General features: G+C 38.0%; 1 protein-coding gene across 2 annotated transcripts in view; it reads left to right on the top strand.

Annotated features, from left to right (window-relative positions):
• Positions 1 to 14816, top strand: part of RASSF9 (Ras association domain family member 9) — a 30392-nt gene that overhangs the window by 1492 nt on the left and 14084 nt on the right. Inside the window, exon 1 of one of the 2 annotated variants that reach the window (XM_069858416.1) lies at positions 3256 to 3571. The exons of the other annotated variant lie outside the window; for it this stretch is intronic. The gene's annotated coding sequence lies outside the window, so the exon portion shown is untranslated. Of the gene's footprint in view, positions 1 to 3255; positions 3572 to 14816 lie in introns of those variants that run through there. 2 annotated transcript variants of the gene reach the window in all.

The following is a 14816-nucleotide window of genomic DNA, read 5'->3' as shown; positions in this document are numbered from 1 at the left end:
TTTTTTTCCAGGTCTGGGTTTCAGTTTTCCCATTTGATAGGCTGAAAGTTATTCTGGAGAGATCACATTTGTTGGGTTTGCCTGAAAATATTGATTTAGCATATTTATGGAATATAAATCAGAAAGACAGTAACAGTCAAGGTTTAAAAAATACGATAATATTTTAGAATTATTAATGCTGCAGGCTGCTTATAAAACAGGGTATTTTGCTAACTTGTTTGGAGCAGAAAAACTTTGATGTACTTCTCATGTGGCCGTTTTATGTTCAGAAGAGCTGGAAGGATGGACATGAAATTTCCCATGAAATTTCTTTTACATAGAGCTGTAACTTTTTTAACATTAAAACAGAAGTTTTGCCATCAGTTACCTTAATTGAACTGTGTTGAATCACAAAGCACAGTTCCACTCCCTCAATCCCTTCAATCGTTAAACTGTTTCTCTTTTTGACATTTAAAATATCTTTATGCTAATTGCATCAATCTCCCTGTAGTTTGCTGATGTGACAGTTTATTCCCCAGGAAAAAAAAAGCTATAATCTGAAGCTGTAAATAGCCAATAAAAATTAAAATGCCAAAGGAACCATTACTGTGAACATCTAGCACTTTCTTCGCATTTCACTTTCCCTCTACCCCTCCCCTCACGGCCCCTCCCTGAAAAGAGAAATGAATGCCTTTAATGTTTGATGGCAGAGAGGTGTTGTGGCAGTAAGAAGGGATTGAAAGTTTTGTGACTACAGAAAAGGGGGGAGGCAAGAACAAAGAAAACTACATGATTCCTAAAATGCGTTATTATCTATTCAAATATTCTGAGACTTAAACTTTGCTTAGGCAGTTAGTAAAAAGGTCATACAGTATGACCAAAGAGCTCTGTAATCTCTTCTATCATTATAATTGTATCTTTGTGAGCTCACTTGAAACCTTGAAAAGGAAATCAAGTGAATTTAAAATCCTTGAGTGTGTTTAGGGCACTAGTTGGGCTTATTGCCTTGTCTTAGTTTGCCTACCTCTAAAGAGGAACCAAAAAGGCACATACCTGTATGTATATATTTAGTCCGCTGCTTTGTTTAGTAGGTCTAATTGTCCATGTCTTTGAAAAACAAAGATTTTGTAACAGAAAAATTATTGAGTAAAGATGAAGTGTAGGAGGAGCAAGCACTGGCTTTCCATCTCTTCCCACTTCGCTTTTTCACTGAAAATATTTAGTGGCCATTAGGTACATACAAATATAACTCCTGAGACATGTAAGATAAAGCTAAGTCAAGGCAACGAATTGGAAGAAGAGCCAGAAGGAAAAAGAAGGTGTTGCAGTCATTTGCTCAGATAACAAGATGACACCTCTGTAATTAGTGCTTGTCTTCCAGCACTGCTCAGAGGCCCCGGATGAGAGCCTTTTTTCATAGCAGACTTCACATCCAGATCATGAAATGCCAGTCTCTACCCCTAAGACCTCACAGTTTGAACAAAGAGGTTACTCTAAATGTATCTCTCTACATGACGATTTTGAGCAAGAGGTGGAGGATGTTCGCTGTGATGCCTCAAGACTTTGAAGAAAGAAGCTGAGATTAAACCACAGGAAGACAAAGCCTGTGCTGAACTGCTGCTAGTATTTGAAAGATCTTCAGTCAATATTACTCTTTTGGGGTGCTGAACTGTTGCTTATGCAGAAGGACTGCCCAAGACCTGAGTAACTACTGGTTCATTGTAAGCACTGATTTGATTTCAGAGGAGCAGCTGCTAGGAAAGGGGGCTCAACATCTTTTTCTTGGCCAGAAAGAAAATGAGTGATATCTTGGTTTATTTTTTCAAGAGTTGTGAGGTTTTTTTCTACTATTCTTTGACCTCCTGTGACATCTAGAAATAATTGTAGTCCCCAGAGCATGTGTGTGCTTGTCAGTGTGTCCCCTGGAGAACAATACATCCAAAAGGTAATAAGGCTATGCCCCACCCACCTACAAATCCAAGTATGCTTAGCAGGGACAGGCTGTACCCTCGAAAGAAATAAAGGAAGAGAGACAGTTTCCTGCAGGACTAAGCCTCTGTAACATGAATTAACTCTACGGGATTTATTTTTACGCAAATCTCATAAAGATGCTATTCTCTGGGAGTCTTTGGAATGGTCAGCTGACATGACATCTTGGAAGTGTGGTGATGTGAGGAAATGCTCGGCCAAAGATGGAGTAAGAGAAAGAGCACTGAGTTCAAATAAGGTCTAGTATTGATCTAACACATTGCAATGCACAGAGGCAAACTACCTCCCTATCCAATATAAGGGACAAATACGAAGCATATATACTTGCAGTGTTTATGTACCAGGGTTTCATGTTGTACACAATTTCCAGGTTGCTAAGTGTAACTGGAATCCATGCCCCACTGATTTTCTGTAAGATCAGGATTTCTGTGCCCTTGGGTGCTAGATTTGTTCACTTCTGAGAATAGGTCTTCACATTCATTTAAACACTTCAGAGGTTACCCATCATCTCAAGGGTATCTGCATCTATTATTGTCTTATCTGAACAGTGAACTCACAACAAGAAAACTGACTCCAGTGCTATTTCTCTTTCATTGAGGCCACTTCCTTGGGTTTTTCACATAAACTTCACCCAAACTTGTTGCAGCTTTACTGTTCCATGCAAGCTGTATCCAGGGATGTAGCAATCAGAAAGGGAGAGGGCACAGAGAATCCGTGTGCTTCATATAGTTGTCCTTGATGCTGTAGAGCCTGACCTGTTAGGCACAAATAGCTTCAGAAGTATTTTTGCCAATCTAATTCATGTTGAACCTAACTTTACCACAACCAATTGTACATTCTGTTGACATACAACACATCTGAACCCACAGTACAGTTTGATGATGAAACAATTGTTTTGCAAATGTGTTATTATTTAAATGTATTTATTTTACTTTTCATTCCTGTTTGGGTTTGGGTTTTTTTTCATGTTTTACTGTCTATGTCCCAGTGCCACGCTAGTTAGCATAGTGTTTCTGTATAGGAGGTAGAGATCTGCTTTGCCTACTTTTCACGTCTGCCTCTCTTTAACCAGCTCATCTCTGCTTCACAGGTAGAAAGAAAGATTATATATATCCATTCATTCATATGGATATAGAAGGAGTTCTTCCTGTCCTGACAGTCAAAGGCTCCTCCCCAGTGAGAGAAACATTCAATTATTCTCCCAGGTTTTGTATGACAAGTGCAGCTTAATGAATTAGATTAGAGACTTCATCTATCTGATACTGAGCTAGCATTACCATGTTCCCTCCCTCCAGTAGTTTCTCATAGTACCTACTTAGCACAGTGATTTGAGTGTTACTCTGAACGTCTCTGCTGCTCTACAGTTTAGTAGACTGCTGTACATTTTAAGCCTTAAACTGTAAATATTCTAGTATTTAGGGTTGGACTGGAAAAGGTCTTAGAGATCAGCTGCTTATCTGAAAGAACTGTGCACGGTCCATACCGTAAGTCTCATGGGATCATGTGAGATACCTAACATTTCTTTTCTTGGATGACCATACCTGGGGAAAAGTCTATATGAAGCTATAAAGGTGCTTTTTGATTCAAGACGACCAGGCATTTGGTATGTATGTTGGAGGGGGTGGATAATAGTTTATATAGAATCAATGATACTATCTGTGTTAAATTTTTAGGTTGAAAAGAGGGTGCATGTTTGGTAATGGCAGACCCATTCTTTATCTTTACTTTTCCTCGAACATGAGATGTATTAGTGAACTATCAAAGAAGTTGTTCCTTCTAAAGGCAGAGTTCATACGTTATAATTTATTTTCTAGTCTGGTTTTTCAGCTTTGTCTCAAAGATCAAACTGGTTGCGTACATTTTTTAATAATCTTTGTACATATTTGTTCACTTCACTTTCAGGAAGAGTTTTTTGTCTAGCAAAACACTAACCTTATTTCTAAAGAGTTAATTATCTACTATTCTAGGAGGTCAGACAGCAGTTTCATTCCAGAGGAGTAAATAAAATGAGTAATAGATGTGTGTAATACTACACCGTGTAAGGAAAGACCATTACTTAGGTTAAGTTGAAGCTAATCTGAAACACTAGTATAATGTAGAGTCAGGCTGAATAGATGCCCTTCAAACAAACATGTTTTTAGTAGTACAGAAGAAAAATCCTGCTGGTCAATGTTGATTTCCTGTTTGGTGAAGTACTAGCTTTTTAAGTGCAGAGAGAAGAGTCAGACGTCGCTAAATGTGTAATGACTTCAATAGAGAGATGCAAGTTTGCAGAGTTTTTTTTAGTATTCTAATTACTTTAATAAAAGTCAGTGATAATCACAGAGCATTACCTATTGATTGACCTACAAACACATACACTTACACTCAGAAAATCTTATTTTTTGTTTGTTTGTTTGTTTTATATGATGAATAACAACTTAAAATTATGATGTTAAACGTTATTATTTGCAAGCATTAACATGATGCACGCAGTACAAGCCTTAATTAGTTCATCCAATTTGTATATGTATTACGTAGATAAATCCTTATGGATGGTGGCAGAAAGGACAATACAAGGTAAAGTTTTTTGTTTAAGACCACGCACGAAGTGAAGCCTAGAACTGAATGTTGAACATGTTGGTACCCAGTCGTATGAATAGGTAATTGAGTTATTATTGTCACTTCTATTGTTTCTCTTATGTGTTTGGATACTTTCAAGATGGTGACTTTCTGCATGTTTCTATAGTGTTATCATGCTAGAAATTACACAGGTATCACATAGGATGCAACAGATAAGAATGAAATGGTTTCAGGATGATCATAAAGAAAGAGGGACCAGTCAAATGGAATTAGAGGGGAGAATATTTGACTAAAATTATCTGTGTAACAAAGGCCAGAACCATCGTCTAAAGAATATAGGTACTAAATAAGTACGGTTCAGTGTAATTTTCAAGGAAGTAAAATACCGTGTTACAGATGAACATCACAAAAACTTCTCTGAAAATTTATATCAGATCAGTTTATTTCTGCTCTTTTGTTTAATCAACTATTCCATGCCTATATCTCCCGTTAGAAAAAAAAAATACTTAGAACTAAGTGTGATATAGTTTTCATGCAAATTCTGGTGATAGCTTTTTACCTTCCAGGGTTGTAAATTTTCCATGGACCTGTAAAATTATTGCAATAAAAATGAGGAATTTTCATAATTTCTCATGCCTATATGTTGCACATAAATATGAAAGACAGAGCTAAATAATGATTTTGGAAATTGCATTTTTGGGGGGACCCATAAGAAAACTTCTGAGAACTTTTCTGGAACTTGCTTCAAATACACACCTTAATCGTCCACTAGTAGCCTAATCTTGTCTCAACCTATCCAGAAATGCGTTTAAGCTGCATGTGTTATAATAGTGATAATGATACCAACTTGTTTGCCTCAGACAACTGAGCATACCTAATTTTCCTTAGCTGTAATATGGGTGATAATATTTACATGCCTCAGGAAAATAAGTAGGGCATGATTAGGCAGTGTAAAAACTGTAGAAGTGCAGAGTGTGAAAGCCAGTTAGTAGGAGAAGTATGAATAAAATCTGGGAGTTCCTCTTTTTTAATTACTGTTCAGTCCACGAGAGCTGGCTGTTATGCAGAGAAATGAGAATACATTGCAGATTTTTTAGGTTTGATTTCACATGACTCACTGAGAAATTTTCAGCAATGTAAAATTTTTCATAATGTTAAAAATTGCTTGAGAGGAGGGTTGTAACGTCACAGGAAGGGAAGTAAACTAAAAAATGCCACCTGTATCTTAACAGATTTTGAGGTGGTTTTGTTTTGTGAACACAGGGAAAGAAAGTTAACTTTTTAAACCAAAAATCAGAAGGGAAGGCTTTCACTGGTAACTATTGTGAAGTTGACATGTAATTGTGTTTTAAATGCTATGAAACTTAAGTATGATGTCATATGGAGAGAAATAAAAGACACTGAACTTGAAAGAAAATTTTCCAGTGCAGGTTTGGCGTATATCTCAAATCCACTTTATTTAAAAATGTGTTTCTCTTTCACTGACTTTTTCCTATTTCACTCTTACACCTGTCTGCCTGAGTACATGTTTGCCTCTGGCAGTTTGAACCATTTCATTTGTAGTTTAGGTGGTTGTTAGACATACATTTTTTGAACATTAGCATTAGAAGAAGCCAGGCTACCAACTTATGTTTTATGTTGTAGTCTTGGAAATTATTAAAACCTGTTTTCCTGGTTTGGGGTTGTTTGTGTTTTGGTTTGGTTTGGGTTTTTTTTCTCATGCTCATTCATCAGCTGCAGTGTAATGAAAAGAGGAAAATATATTTATACAGAGGGTAGGTCTACTTTGAGGGTCAAGACTGTTAACCTGATTAATGTTCTTTCTTTATTGTACACCCCTATCTGTTCTTATTCATTATTGTGAAGAATTTTGAGTTATGAATTTACTATCATAATGGAAAATATAATCTGCTGTCTTAAAAAGCATAAGATATTTATTTTGCCCTCCTTTTAATAATACAAAACTAACAAAGCTTTACATAAATATGCAAAAGCATAGCATATTCTTGTTTGGGAACAAAATCAGGTTCATACAAAATGTAATAATCTATTAGACCAAGTTTTGTTTTGGTCATGTATAAATATATTTACCTTACTTCAGCTTGTAAGGATGTATGACCTCAGTGGAATAATGTAATTGAGTGGATACTACTAATTTTTTAGAGAGTCTGCCCTTGGGTCTTGAACCTGCAGTTTGCAGGCTCAAGATTCTTTCATCCATGTGGAACACCTTACTTTGCTTTCCACAATCTCCTCCAAATTGAAAAGGATTATTTCTACAGAAGGTCTTTTCCACTGTGAAAGCACTTTAAACTACTAAATATTTCAGACCAAGAGCTGAGGCACTGTTTTGATGATGTAAAGTATACTTCATTTGAAAGAGGAAGTTAAAAGATTTTGCTTACTAATGAAAGAATAGTGATAATTATAAATGAGAGATCATAGGCCAATTTTCAGCTGCTCTTGTTTCTTTTGGCTTCATAATCGTTACACTGATGTTCTCAACTATTGTTTCACTTGGATATTACCTGTTGACAGACTTCCTCTGTACTGATTGCTAATGCACTAAAGGGTACTTGTTTAAACCGATTATTGCCTGTGTCTCTCAGGGCCACTTTGTTGTTGGTATCCTGTTTTACTGGAGAGCTCTGTACAAATCAAGTTTCATAACAAAAATTTAGGATTGATATAGACTTTGCTGCACTTTTACAGACTTTTACTTCTGGTACTTTAATAGTAATCTAGGTAGATAACTAAACATATTTCCCTATGAAGGTCACTGTGGGTGTCAGACACAGATCTGAGTTATTTTTATATATGAGTTGTTCCATGCAGTTGTGGACGGTACTTACTTTTACAGGCGCACATACCGTTCATAAGATTCAGGTACACAGTAAAGCACTGAAGTCAAGCTTCATCTTAGTCAACTTGAGCGACTGAAAATTCAGGTATCTAGTCATCTATGTACTCTTTGTAGTTAATGGATACATCTAAACACTTCCAGAGGGCAATTCATCCAGCCTTAGGCAGGCTTTCAATATGGGATTAGTCACCATTTTCAAGGTGCCTATCTTATGCCACTGATTACAGAGGAAGGTCAGAAAATTACCTTTGACTACACATCTGCATTTTAAATAGCTTAAAGTAGATGACATGAGCTCCACTCCAATCAGTTTCAAAGGGAAGGTCTTCATGGAGCATGCTCAGATGTTGTGGAGCATCTAATTAACCATCTTTTGTACCATCCATTTTAGAAATTTAAAAGGAAACAGTGAGCGGAGAGGTGAATTACAGGTGGATAATGTATGATTAAAGGAGAACCATCTTAATAATATGAATGTCTTCCCTGCCTCTGTCACAAAATTCTTACATGATGTTGGGCAAGTCACATAAACCACAGTTTACAAAAGTGTTTACTCACTGCATGGTTCTCATTTTCTAATTTGCTGTCCTGTAACCTGTTCTGCACAAGAGATGAGCAAAGGAAGTTTATGGATGTTCTGCTTTGGACACCTCTATGGACACCAGTTTAGTTAGCCAGAGTAGGAAGTTAAACAAGTTAATAGCTTTAGCCTAACTTTCTTGAGCTTTGGTTTGTAAAAGGAAGTTCCCTCCCTACAAGAGATAAGTTCAGTAATATATCAGCTTATGAAACCATTGAATATCTGGTATTAAAAGGCATACAGCACAAGATTTAATTAAAAAATATCTTCTGTAAAAGCTAGTACTGTACATAGAAAAGAGATGTAAAATGGGCACATCATGAACAAACATAAGCAAAAAAGGCTAGATTTATGAAGGAAACTTTGGTACCTAGATGTCATTGTAGTCACCTAAGACAAGCTTTAAGAACTTATGTTTACAATATTATGGAACATTTTGACTAGCAGCGTTCCCCAGCCACCTATATTCCCATCAGGTCTTAGAGCAGTCCCAAAACTCCTGCAGTTATGTGTCCCCCTCACACCTTACCAAAATTAAGAAAAGACAGTCTCAGCTTTTTCAACCATGAGGTCCCCTCTAATAGCCCTGTTCAGAGCACGTGCAGTCACAAAGTGCAGCCATGTGTCCTAGTGCCCAGAACAACCCTGTGAGATGCCCTCTTCAGTGTTCACACTATGTGTTTGTCAGGAAAGTCTTGTAAAATTATTCTAAACTTAATTCTCTCAGTATTTCCTGTTGAAGCTGTTCAATTTTGAGCAAGTTTATGACTGACTTACAGGAACTCAGATAAAAGAATTCTTTTTGAAGGCTTCACTAGGAGAAAGAGATCAAGTTTTTGATTACTGTTCCAGTTAATATTGTGATGTTTTACACAGTGAACATTTGAATGTTGTTTAACAGTACATTAGTCCTATCCTTTTGGTCGTGTTTCTGACTACTTTAGGTCATTCCCTGTTGAACTTTCTGGTGTCAGCAAATCATGTTATTAGGAGTGAAACTCTTATGTGGCACTTTTTGTGGAAGCTTAGGTGTCCAAGGGAAGATAGTGGATATCATCAGTTCAGAAGACACCTGAAAGCTCTGTAACACTCTGTGTCTGAATGCTTCTGTCTCTTCTGTGGCTCTGGCAAATCTGAGTATCGTCTTATGTATTCATTCAAGTGAGGCAGGGGTCCAGTGTAAGGGAAAGAATGCACCTTGCTGTGGATACACTGCATCAGATTCATTTTGGTTGAACAAAGTAGAATGAAAAATTTTAACACCAATGCTCGAGATTTTTGAGTGCTTGACTGCAACTTAAGCATATTTATTTCTGCTAAAGAGTTTGTGCATAAAGTGGTAGGCTTATGTTCCATATATAAATGCATATATAACAGTTTCTATTGTATGTGATCATGTAATGCATATGTATAGCCAATAAGATATACTGTCAGATATCTTATTATAGATCTAACTCGTATAATCTACATCTAATGTACAATAAAATGTATTATAAACTCTGAATCATCGTATATATAAACAATACATGCAGAAATAGGCACTTTTGTAGTTTGCATACATATGCATCTACGTATTACAAAACTAGGTACATACAAGTGCTCTTTAAAAGTCAGAAGTGACAGACAGAAAGTGAATGTCACAGAAGAATGCTAAATATGTATATTTCTCCAAACGTGGAGTTGTTCACAAGGCAGAAGGAAGAATAACTTCATTCAGTTGTCACTGTAGCATCCGCTCAGTTTATGAAGTGCCTTCTTATAAGTAAACTGCCTTTTTATCCTTCCTGAGCTATGAATTCATCTGAATTGATCATATGTTGAAAGAAGCCCTACCTGAAATGACATTTGGATATGTGAAATAAAGAAACATTGGATTAATTTAAATGTTGACTCAGTATGACTTTCCTTGAACTGAAGATTACAAGTAGCTTGCAATGTCTTTCTGATGTCACTGTCTTCTTGGGATAATAACCATCCTGCCATAGATGCGTCTGGTGAAACTAGCCCCATTATTTCTTGGGCCTTCCTTGGTCTTTGACCACAGACAGCTGGCCTAGTTTGGCTTCACTTTGGGTTTTGGCCACCCGTGCTCTGGTTGTTAATCACAAATCCTTTGCAGGGGTTACCACCTTTTCAGCTACATCAAATTTCTGAATTATTTCTTCCTAAACTGTTCAGTCACACTCAGGTGGGTTATCTTAGACAGCTTAACAAGCCCTTTATGGTCTAATTCATCGTGACTTATGGTTTGGAGGTTGGAAAATCATCTTAGCTCTGATAGGAAGGCTGTGATGGACAACTGACATGGCTATGAGCCTCTTCAGGTGACACCAGCTAGAAGCTCATGACCTGCATACTATTTTCTGTATCTCTCTCTTGCCTGCGCTTTCCTCTTTACATTAATCCTGTGAATTTCCCATTATTCTTGATCTTTATGATCCAACGTTAACCAAGCTTCCTGGCAGCAATTCTTCCCTTCTTGCCTTCCCTGTGTCTATTGCTCAGCTGGCTGGAACTAGTTTTGCAAACTCCTATGCCCTCTTTAGCATATTCATTGCTAGGGCAGAGCACAGTCGGTAAGGTTAACAATTTATTTCATTTGTTCTGTAGCTTCTTCAGAGAGATGTGGTGATATTTCAGAGACCCTATCAGCCTATGCCTGACTACATATTGAAACATTCATTGATAAGCAATGTTAGAAAATGACTTGAAAGTGGTAATATCTCAGATTGCCACTGGACACAAAAATGCTTAAGATTTATTTTTTTGAAATTTTATGTCAAATCATCTTGTTCACATAATTATGTATCTAGTGCTCAATTTATCTCTTTATGGTGAAGATTTATATGAGTCCACTTCATCATGTCATCTTTTTTTCCTTTCAGCTCTTCAAATGTTGTAAGTAATGGAACACATTTGCCACTAAATTATCTTTTAGAAAGTTTGAGGGAGGTTGTTTTTTTTTAAAAAAATAGCATTGATTGTAAATGAGATCTTGGCATAACCATTTTTGAGGTGACATCTTCAATATAATCTAATGAAAGTAAATGAAATGGGGAAGATCATACAGTATAATTTCAAAGGGGTGTGGTTTACTCACTGAAAAAAATATTGCAATAAATACAAAAGAAAATTAAAGCCCATCCTGCTGCTGCCAATTAAGCTGCAAACCATTTTGGTAAACTAATAGAGCTGGCACAAGAATGGAGATCAGAATGTCAGGTAGACAACAGGTTGCCTAAACTGCTTCATTAAATTTTAAGTCGTATAGCTGCTAACCTATGGGATTCAGCGGTAAAAGTAATATTTAGGATAATCACTTTCCTAAGAGAGTTATCTTGTAAATAATTTTATGTGTTTTGGGGTCAGGCCTGGGGAGAGTTGAGGTGTTTAAAAAACAGAAGGTAAAAATACTGATTCCTTCAGTGTTCCTTCTCAGAGTCACAGACTCTGAAATTCACAGAAGCAGCAGCCACAGAAGTAGTTAGAGTAGCAAGCCATCAGGAAAAGACTATAAGGAAAAGAAGAAATGCTTTGCTCAGCCTGAGTTCAGCTTGAAGGCTGCTTAAAAGAAACCCAGGTCCCTCTGGACTTTCTTTCCTTTAATTTTGATTGAGGTTATTAGCATCTGCCTCACAACATGCCAACAGGAGCAGAGAAGCACATTGATCTTTTTGAGCTATGGGCTTTGTATAAGAAGGTAACCATAAGAAGGTAGACTCCGTTAGCCCAGGCAGTGTTGAAAAGGGCTTTATCTTATTCTTTTATTCAACTTACCTTATTATCACTGGTGTCCATATACTGTGCTTTGTTCATGTTTTGGCAGTCCATACCCTGTGCCAGAATGCTTTGTGTTTATTTTTACACTGAGCAAGATGTCAACAAACCCAGGGCAGGGAAACAGCATTTGTTTGCCTTTCAACAAAAGCTGAACTGAATTTCATGGAATGACAGCAACAACAAAAATTGTGCTTTCAACCCTTGGAATTCCCCTCATTTCTTGGATGTTAAAATCTAAACAAACAGGGTGCTTCTAAAATGCTGTAGTAACTCTAGTGGGAGAAGTTAGATAAACCAAAGTTCTGTTAAGCATTATAGCAGTTCTGTCTTAGTAGTTTAGAAGCCTATGTTCTAAATGACCTATAAATAATAATTCTTCCTGTGTATTATTGAAAGTGGTGGAATTTTAGAAACATTCTCAACATTATTAATAGGAGCTCCATAAAGCTCATATAGTTTAATCGGTGCTTAAATACGCATAGGCACTTGGACACTGGAACACTATAGAGAATTATATTTTTGCAATGTACCAAAATTCTTGTGGTAGATAAAAAATACCAGTTGCATCTTCATTTGTCAACTAGTGAGAACTATCCACCTTCTGAAATCAAGATCATGGAATCATAGAATAACCAGGTTGGAAGAGACCCACCGGATCATCGAGTCCAACCATTCCTATCAAACACTAAACCATGCCCCTTAGCACCTCGTCCACCCGTGTCTTAAACACCTCCAGGGAAAGTGACTCAACCACCTCCCTGGGCAGCCTGTTCCAGTGCCCAATGACCCTTTCTGTGAAAAATTTTTTCCTAATGTCCAGCCTAAATCTCCCCTGGTGGAGCTTGAGGCCATTCCCTCGTGTCCTGTCCCCTGTCACTTGGGAGAAGAGCCCAGCACCCTCCTCTCTACAACCTCCTTTCAGGTAGTTGTAGAGAGCAATGAGGTCTCCCCTCAGCCTCCTCTTCTCCAGGCTAAACAACCCCAGCTCTCTCAGCCGTTCCTCATAAGGCCTGTTCTCCAGACCCTTCAACAGCTTTGTTGCTCTTCTCTGGACTCACTCCAGAGCCTCAACATCCTTCTTGTGGTGAGGGGCCCAGAACTGAACACAGGATTCGAGGAGCGGTCTCACCAGTGCCGAGTACAGAGGGAGAATAACCTCCCTGGACCTGCTGGTCACGCCGTTTCTGATACAAGCCAAGATGCCGTTGGCCTTCTTGGCCACCTGGGCACACTGCTGGCTCATGTTCAGTCAGCTGTCAACCAACACCCCCAGGTCCCTCTCCTCCAGGCAGGTTTCTAGACAGACTTCTCCTAGTCTGTAGCACTGCACAGGGTTGTTGTGCCCCAAGTGCAGGACCCGGCATTTGGCCTTGTTAAACCTCATGCCATTGGACTCTGCCCAGCGGTCCAGCCTGTTCAGATCCCTTTGCAGAGCCTCCCGACCCTCCAGCAGATCAACACTTCCACCCAGCTTAGTGTCATCCACAAACTTGCTAAGGGTGCACTCAATGCCTTCATCCAGGTCATTGAAAAAGACATTGAACAGGGCTGGACCCAGCACTGAGCCTTGGGGAACCCCACTTGTCACTGGCCTCCAGCTGGATTTCACACCATTTGCCACCACTCTCTGGGCCCGGCCATCCAACCAGTTTTCCACCCAGCAAAGTAATGTAGCATTTGCTATATTGATATTCATAGACTTTGTATGTTGCTTATTAACACTGAGGAATTTGAAAATTCCCATCTTCTCATTCTTCCCATCATGATGTAAGACTTATTTCCGCTGAATAAGTCAGTGTTTGTTTTGGCTTTGGAGTTTTTCCTGGATCTTCCATTTCTGCATCACAGCTGCTTCCTCAGTAGCAGTTGCATTATACACATCAAAGCATGTTTTCCCAGTAAAGCAAATTGTTAATGTTATTGTTGCTCATCTTGGAAAATATTTTGTTGCACAGCTATTACTACTCTGTTCTCAAACCTCCACTGTGTGAGGCCACCACAAATAGAGAGCTGATGCAATAAACATGTTGCCTTCATGACATTTTGCACAGCACAGTTATTGATGTTATTCACTACAGTTCCAAACAGTTTTTTGACTAATATCCAGTTACCAACCTTATGATTTTGAATATACAGTGGAGAAATGATGATTTGTCTGACAGGAAGGCAGATTTAAAGTGTAGGTATAATTTATAGAGAATGTGTACCCTTAGGGAGAGAGGAATACTTTCAGAGGTAAGACAGGAGAAAAGGGCAGGGAGAGATGCAGTCTTCATCTGAATGGAGCCGGGAGCTTTTGCCATTGCCTATAGATTAAGTGATTGGGAGTGTAATCATGGTGTAGTGTAGTTAATAAGTGAAAAGAGGAGGACTTATAATCTTTTGATCACCCCTGCTGAAAATCTGCACCTGACCTTTGCAAATAAGATTTTACAAAACAGTATCTGCCACTGGTGCAGTGACAGAAGGCATTATAAAATGGGGGGCAGGGGCAGGAGGGCATTTGGGCTAATGCACCGAATTTGACACTCTTATCTAGCTACGAAAGTGTATAATTCCTCTTGTAATGTCTTACTTCTCTCTATTAATATAATCATTCAGAGTTAGTGCATTTTATTTGCTAATTTTCTACCTAGTATAAATTCGCTCTCTGTCTCTCTAACAGATGATAGAACTGTTACTCTTAGTCCTTGTAGGTTCTTGTTCTTGGCTGCCTTTGTTTCTTTTATGTCTATTTCAAGTAGTATTGAGGGTGGGTGGGTGTGGCCCCTTCTTATTTTTCTGGAATATTGTCCCTGTTCAGGGACTTGTGCCCAAGCAGTATAATCGTTAGAATGAAGCGCACAGTTTCTCATGGGCTTTTTACTGAAGTCTGACATATGAAGTCAGGATGTACTCTGGTGTAAATGACTGACTTTCAATAAAATAATTAGATAATTCATTTTTGAGAACCACCCCAGCTTTCATGTTATTTATTCTATAACAGCATAGTATGATCCCATTCCAATTAAAAATTACTTAACCGAAATTGGTCATATAACACTAAGATAGCGTGAAATGATT

This window comes from Phaenicophaeus curvirostris, chromosome 1 (assembly GCF_032191515.1).
Source record: "Phaenicophaeus curvirostris isolate KB17595 chromosome 1, BPBGC_Pcur_1.0, whole genome shotgun sequence".
NCBI classification, from domain to species: domain Eukaryota; kingdom Metazoa; phylum Chordata; class Aves; order Cuculiformes; family Cuculidae; genus Phaenicophaeus; species Phaenicophaeus curvirostris.
Note: the sequence above shows the minus strand (reverse complement) of the source record. Positions and strands in the feature narration are given on the sequence as shown.